The sequence below is a fragment of the Triticum aestivum genome, chromosome 4B (genome assembly GCF_018294505.1).
Source record: "Triticum aestivum cultivar Chinese Spring chromosome 4B, IWGSC CS RefSeq v2.1, whole genome shotgun sequence".
In the NCBI taxonomy this organism is placed as follows: domain Eukaryota; kingdom Viridiplantae; phylum Streptophyta; class Magnoliopsida; order Poales; family Poaceae; genus Triticum; species Triticum aestivum.
The window spans coordinates 610,289,206-610,297,571 of NC_057804.1; positions in this window are offsets into that span (position 1 = coordinate 610,289,206).

Here is an 8,366-nt window from a genome sequence, read left to right on the forward strand (position 1 = left end):
CCTCAAACAACATGTATGGTTATTACCGAATGATGTTTCCCGTGGCCCGAAGCTGTCTAAATCTTTGTCTTGTGTTGCGTCTCTCGATTCTGCTCAACCCCTCTCAAGCTACCACATAGATATACTGGCCTCACGACTAAGTCCTCACACTAGGACACCTGACGTGTTAATTCCGTGACAGTTGGCGGCCACCGTGGGGCAGACGCACGGTGGTGTTGAGTTCTTGGAGGGATGTATTTCAGGGATTAAGAAGTTCGTGATGTGCTGGATGAAAAAGAACCGGCGTAGAAGACATCTGATGCACAGTCAAAGCAACATATATAGGATTTAAGATCAAGAGAAAATTAGGGTTGCGTCTAGGCGCCAGCGTACACGACCGGATGATCCGTCTGAGGCCGAGTTAATTTTTGCTGCCGCAGCAAGTCTCTTATCAGAAATCAATCGGTACGAGATACGAGATGCAATCGCCGAGTCCGACAGATTTGACGGCTCCGTGTCCGTTTGTAAATCCAATTTGGAGGTCTATTTTTCCTGCGTTTAAATCTAGACGTACTGACCCAGTACGGGTTAGACTAGCCACAATGGAGAGTAACATACACTAGTAACATACACATATCCCTAGACTATGTTACTACCTCAATAGTGGGTAGTAACATAAGTATAGTAACATGCAAAGCTTCATTTATTAGGTTATAGACTCATATTGCATTGAGAGATGTGATGTTACAGTAACTAGCTAAGTTACTAGTACTATATCTCTCCTCATTAACTCATTGCCACATAAGCAAATTTGCTGAGTTGGACTCGATGTTACTACCGAAGTTACTCCCATTATGGCTAGTCTTACTCGGATAGTTGTTGCTCCCAAGGGTAAATCATGGCAGCAGAGGCAAAGCTAGCAGCGTATGCGTCAAATCAGGGAGTTATCATTGCTGCTATTTTTTTTGGCCTGAAGACCGAGTCAAATCCGGAGATCCCCAAGCACTTCTACTAGTACTATAAAAAAGGATAGTACTGTTTGAGTACTAGTAGATCGGGAAAAGAACAAAGGAAATTATTAGATGAACTGCGCACTACATCCAAGCATCAAATCAGAGTTAGTACTAAGTACTAATGGCCGGTTTAGTGCTCACGTGAAGGCATTGGAAAAACTTGACACAACAATCAATTGGGAATAAAACCTCCACGACTTGAAGGAGGACTCCAGGGGCCATCAATCGAAGCTGCTGCTACTATTTACTCCAGGAGAAGATCTAAAACAGCCGACTACTCCCGTCAGGATCAATCTAGTAATACTACTATTCGTCAGGAAGCTAACCCGGGTGTACACACGAACTCGGATGACTCTTGCTGCACTGTGGAGTCGCCAGGGCCCGCTCCAAACCATCGTGGTCCAAGCCGTCCTTCGCCAGCGTGTTGAGCTACTGCCGTGGCCGCACCGTCAAATCCGAACAGATGATCAATTTTTTTTGCAGTTGTCTGTCGTCAAGGCTGACAGGAATTGTGCTACACTGTCGTTGCAGGAGCTTTGCCACCTTGGCCAAACTGCTATCAGCATCTGAAAATACCATGTGCTATTTATCCTATTTTAAACACGTATTAATTCATCCGATCGACACTACTTTGCCCTACTGTGTTTTATATGTAGGAGAATTATTCGCCACAAAGTGGCATTATACCGTGGAGATGGAGGCGTGCCAACATTATTCGGCACGGGTGGTCGTCCTTACTCAACGGATCCCCGCGCCGGGTTACAATACCTTGACCGACTCGCCCGACCGCACTGCCTTACAACGCCACGGACAACTCGCCCGTCCGCCCTTGCGGCCGGTTCACGTGTTCGCGCTGGCTTACAGACGTCACGGCCGACTCACCCGTCCGCGCCGGTTTACCACGCAGCGGACAATTCGCCCGTGAGCGACTTCAACTTCACCTAGCGATCATCAATTTCATGGCGGATTATTTCCGGCCTGGCACATCAGGTGATATCCATCTAAAATATATTATATTTGTACATATTATTTTTTGTCAAAGAGCAGTTTATCTTTGTCTTGGTCTGCAACATTGTTAATGCAGGACAAATTGTTCACTGCATCAAAACGACGTGGTTAACTCGCCCGTCCGCGCCGGTTTACAACACCGCGACCGGTTCATCTGTCTGAGCCGCCTCTGATGCTGAGGTCGTCTTTGCCGTCCGCCTCTCGCGGCCTGGTCTACATCAGCACACCGGGCCGCACCTGTCTGCATGAGCTGTTTATTGAGCAAGTCACAGCCTGGGTAGCCCGGTTTTCTTTCAACAAAATGGAGGCAAATTATCATATACTATCAACCGCCGTTTGCACTAGGTGGTTCAATGGGTAGACGCACAAGTTGCCGCCACTACAGTTTGGTTAACTTTAAATCACCAGTTGGAAGGAACCATTGGCCGAGTTGCTGATACGACTCATACGGGGTCATTTACAACCCGCCGAAGTCACCTCGACCTTCTGTGGATTCACATCGTGCTATCAAATGATATACAAGTTATGCCTGTTTTTATCACGGTCAAAATATGGAGAATCTCAAGCCAACTCTTCGAGTCACCTTTGAGACTCGGGGGCTACGATGACACGATTCAGTAAATCTTGCCAGTTTCAGCAAATTTAAGAACCCCAGGACGATGGAGGGACAGATAACCCGGTCCCGGTGGCTACTGTTATATTGATAAAAATTTAAAGGCCGTCAGAAAATTTCCAGCTTAGAAAGTATATGATAGTTACAAAATCCCGGCTCAATGAAGAAGTTCCGGGTCATCAGAAAGGATTCCGGTTTACAATCCGGCTCAAGGGAAGTCAGTCTCACTGAAGCTCTCAAATATCCGGTTTACAATCCGGTTCAAGAGAAATCTGTTCTCCCACAAAGCTCTGAAGCTCTCAAATCCGGTTCAAAAATGTCCGGTTCAAAAAGGAATTAACTTCTCGCAAGTTCAAGTTTAAAGGCCATCAGGAAATTTCCGGCTGAAAATGAAGATTCTGGTTTAAAATCCGGTTCAAGGGAAAGATGTCTCCCACAAAGCTTTGAAGCTCTCAATATCCGGTTCAAAATCCCGGTTCAAGAAGAATATTTATCTCTTGCAAAAAGTTAAAGGTTGCCGAAGAGGACCTGCTGCCATGATGCGCGGTTCAAACATGGGTATCCTGCCTTATTGGCTTATCATATTATTTATCATGTGGGGGCTTCTGCTTACAAAGCGACGTCCTGTTTTGTCCATTAAACCGGCTATCATGCCACAACAAAGCTTGGGAGATTCACACACAAGGGGCCAAAGAGAGTCTTGTTGCTACGCACAGCTCAAACATAGGCACCCATTGAGCACAGCTCACAAAGTTACTTGGGGGCTCTTTGTGTAAAGTAATAAAGAGTTTGAAAAGACCCTTGTAATTGGGTATCGACCCACGACTTGGAAGCCTGGTATATTTACCTAAAACCCCGGGTTAACATGCCTTCATCAAGTAAGCCACTCCTATCAAGGTAATCCTGGCATGACCCTCCGAATGTTTGACAGTTACTCTCATTGAGACCCTGAATTTGTCAAAGTTAAAACGGTGATTGGTTAGTTGGAGGCCCATCTTAAAAGGCTTTGTCAAATGGTTTAACTCAGCGGCCTGGCAGCCCATGAAAAGCCTCGAATTTGGGCCTGGCAGCCCTCGAAAAGCCTCGACTACAAGTTTTATTTGCTTTTGCTATTTGCAAAGTTTTATCTCTTTTTTGACCAAGTTCTAAGTTAAACCGGTGTCTACTGACCCGGCCAGACCATATGTCATTACATCAACCCGGTGTTTGTTAACCCGGCATGGCTTACAGTTATCAGCTGTTAGCACATAATCCATTATGAACCGGCATCTCTTAATCCGGTCTGGCATTGACTATAAGTCACCAGGATGATCATCCAGAGTTTATTACAACCCGACACGGTTTTACTACAAACCGGCAAAATGCGAGGGGAGTTATCATACTCGAGATTTGGGTTATCACCCTTACTACAAAAAAGTTGGTAAACCAACGATGTGATTCAATGTCACAGGTATGATATATTTCATATTTGATTATTCTTAAGTGCAGCCTTGGTTATAAACCCGGGTTATATGTTGGGCATTATGACCCGTCCGGCGGTAAACCGCCAGGACACTTTAAACTTGTTGTATGCAGAAACAGGTTGAATAAAGCATAATTATAAATCACCGGAGTTTATTAATCCGGCCTGGCTTTAAGACGATAAGTCGCCATTATATGATGATAAATTATCCGGTGTTTGTTAACCCGGCCTGGCTTTGGACTATGAGTCGCCAGTGTATATTTGGATTGCGCCATTGGAATCATGCGCTTATAAATCATTGGGTATATTATTCAAATAGCCAACATGGCTGGATTTTTATTATGGTTATCAATAACCAATATTATGATTGAGGTTTTCAAAGTCGCTTCAGCGCACTGGATATTATTTTATCAATGGGTATATTTTATTCTACAAAGGAATAGTCCCAAGTCGCTGTAGACTTACGACCCGACACTTGGGGGCTACATTATTTAAGTTGAGATTACATCAATTACACAAGTCTCATGTCGCTGCAAGCATGCACCATGACACTTAGGGGCTAATGCAAAGTCATTGTTTGCTCACCTTATTAAAGACCCGACTCATCACATCATAATGAGTCGGCCCTTGGGGGCTACCAATTGCTTCTATCAACAATTCAAGGACAAAGCTTTTTATCCATTATATTGAAGGGTACATTGCTCAGTTGATAAAGCACAAAGCTCTTAACCTTGTGGACATGGATTCAAGCCCCATGATGGGGATTATATCATATGATGTTATTTTCATTGAAGTATATATCAAGTCCCAGCTCAATATTATCTTACCGAGCCGGCCCTTGGGGGCTACACCGTTGCTGTTCAAAGTTTACATGATTATATTTACAAAGTCCCTGCTCATTATTGCATATGACCCGGCCCTTGGGGGCTACACCATTGCTGTTCAAGGTTTACATAATTATATTTACAAAGTCTCTGCTTATTACTGCATAATGACCCGGCCTTTGGGGGATACACTGGTTGAAGTTTTTATGAGCATCAGGCAATTACAAGTCCCAGGTTGCTGTAAACATGACAACCCGGCACTTGGGGGCTACATATATGGAGTATTCAGTTTTTTGCTACTGACTGAGATGAACAACCTAGATTTCTTCAAGATTGTGATATTTATATTGAAGCAAGTCTTAAGCCATCACTTTGTCCTGCTCAAGACTTGGGGGGCTACAGGTATTATATTATTATCGAAGAACTATTTTCAAATTCTCTGTTTTGAGCAAACCGGATTGACCCGGCGTCACCAATCATTACGACCCTGTGTCTGCAACCCGGCGTCATCAATAATCATGAACCGGCGTTGGCAATAATCATGAACCGGCGTTGGCAACAATCATGACCCGGAATTATTAGTTTTTATAACCCGACGATGGTGGTAATCATAAACCGGCAAGTTTTACATCTTCAAGCCGGCTGGATATCAGTTGAATATTTCAGAGACTAACATTTTTGTCAAGTCAGAGCATTGAAGGCCAATTCAAATGGATTCTTTATTTACAAAATATCTTCTGTAAGCAAATCGATTATGAAACTGGTCTATTGACTCGGATTTCTTAGAAGGAAGAAATGACAAGGATTTAAGGATGACCAAGTGCCGGTTTACAAGAATATTTAAACCGGAGCACAACCCGACAAATTTGTTCTTGTGTTTATGTTGCAGATCAGTTTAACATGGATGAATCCAAATTAAACTGGGGGCTAATGTCGGGGATATACCCCGCGGTATAAACCGCCGGATGTATGACCCGGCTAGAGTTTGGCGATTCACCGACGACCCACTTGGACCTGGCGGTTTAAGATTCATTAGTAATCCGGCAGGAAGGTCAGAGGAGCGACAAGACCCGATGGCCCAACGGGCGGTTTATGGAAGGCCGGATCACGCTATGGTGGGCCGGTTTAAGAGGAAGACATAAGGAGTACTCTACTACAAAGGAAGCAAGACTAGGACTCCACTTGTAATAGAGCAATCCTAATCCAACTAGGACTAGTCATGTAAACCGCCCCTTCAACATATATAAGGAGGGGCAGGGCTCCCCAAAGAGGGACAAGCAAGAAACAATCTCTAGGGCTAGACACAACTAGAGGAGAGCCGGTTTACAGCAACTCCCTCGTGATGATAATGAGATCTAGCCTCAAACAACATGTAGGGTTATTACCGGATGATGTTTCCCGGGGCCCGAAGCTGTCTAAATCTTTGTCTTGTGTTGCGTCTCTAGATTCCGCTCAACCACTCTCAAGCTACCACATAGATACGCTGGCCTCACGACTAAGTCCTCACACTAGGACATCTGACGTGTTAATTCCACGACATATATGTTGTTAAGTTCCCACTCTTCGGTACAAAGTGGAAACAAAGAGAAAGGTGTTGAGCGAGTTCATATACCTGCCAGTGCGTCAAAGCGTTCATCTCGTTGGTGTAGGTCTTGTACGAAGTCTTATTTAGGCCCGTGTAGAGTTTGACAACGTCCCACTCGTAAGCTACGGTGGGGTTTCGAGCAGCGTCGCGGTCCTCGCTATATGCACCCCATGGGCGTCTTGGCAGCTTCTCCGGACGCCCCACCGGCAGCCTCTCCTACATCCAAACGGAGAAGGCCCAGACAAAGCCACCCATATTGGACTTATCTCCCGTCCTCTGCTTTGCGTTGTCAAGCCGCAAAAAATCAAACGAGGATCGAATATAACAAAATGCCATGGACATACTTTCGTAGGTAGGCAATTAGATACTCTCTTACCGAACGGTATATGTAGGCGAGAGATGCGGTCCCCCAACTGTACCCTGCATCCCAGTCGGCTAGGAAGAACAGATACAACCAGTTGGCAGAGTTCCCGGATGCGTCTAGAAACACGACCTCCGTGAGAAGGTACCACAGGTAGGCCCTCGCGTACCACTCCATAGTCGCCTCATCGACGTCTTCGGGGCATGTCTTCCGGTGCTCCGAGAGCGAGGGCAACGACACACCAGATGTACGGTTACCCTTAGCCTCGGGGCAGCCGCCGATGAGGGTGGTAACCCTCTCCTGCCAGTTCGTCCTCTCCACTCGCCCGGTCAATGCATGACCCTCGATCGGCATCGCAGTAATCATCGACCAATCCACGAGGGTCACTGTCATCTCCCCGCATGGGAGATGGAAAGAATGGGTCTCCGGTCGCCACCGGTCAATCAGAGCTGTCAGTGTTGCGTGGACAAGCGTCCGCGCTGACGCTTGAACAACACGAAACCCAACAGCCGGGCTCTCTTGAAGAACGACGCGTAGCGCTCGTCGTAGTCCATATGCCCATGAACCCCGTGACCCCTCATGCGAAGTGGCTGAAGCATCTGCCAAAAAGTGAACGCCAAAAGTTAGGAAATTATTTTTATCAATCTGAAAACTTTGATCAATATTTCATTCATATTACTTACCTCTCCGTTCTCTATGAAACGGGCACGATGACCCTTGTCGAATGCGTAGTCAAGCATGCAGTACCGTGAGCCGATGTTGTCCGCAAGAGGTGTCCGCCTTAATAAAATTTCATAAACAAAAACATCATAAGCATAAGCATACATAAACATGCATCATATCAAAATCATATCACCATGCATCATATCACAAAAAAATCCTCCAACAACATCTACTACACATGATGGATGAAATCATATCAACATTACTCATATCAAGAAAAAAAATCCTCCAACATGCATCATATCACAAAGAAAATCCTCAAAAATCATCTTCAATGTATTATCTCCAAACAACATGTTCATATCATCATATCAACATGCATATTAATTTTTTTTAAAAAAAATCCTCCAACATGCATCATATCATCATATTTGTAGACAAAAAAAATCCTCCAACATCTTCATATCATCATATCAACATGCATCATCAAACTACAATCAATTCCTCCCACATGCATTACATCATAATTTTTTTAACCAAAAAAATTATGAACTAGGGTTCATCTTCACACTAACATATGAACTATTGATTAGAGTTCATATTCAATACCACCAGTTACTCAAGAACTAAGAACTAGAACTAGAATCAAGCTAAAACAATCTAAGGTGAAAAAAAAATTCAATCTAAGTTCAAAAAAAAGAGGGATTTCAAGCAAATAATGCGTCGAATCGGAAGCAAATTTGCAAAAACTAATTGGAGGGATCGGAGGAGCTTACGATTCTCTCTTCGGGGCCATCTCGATCCGCCAAAACGGTGAAGATCCGAGGGGGAGAGTGGAGGAGATGAGAGAGGGAGAGA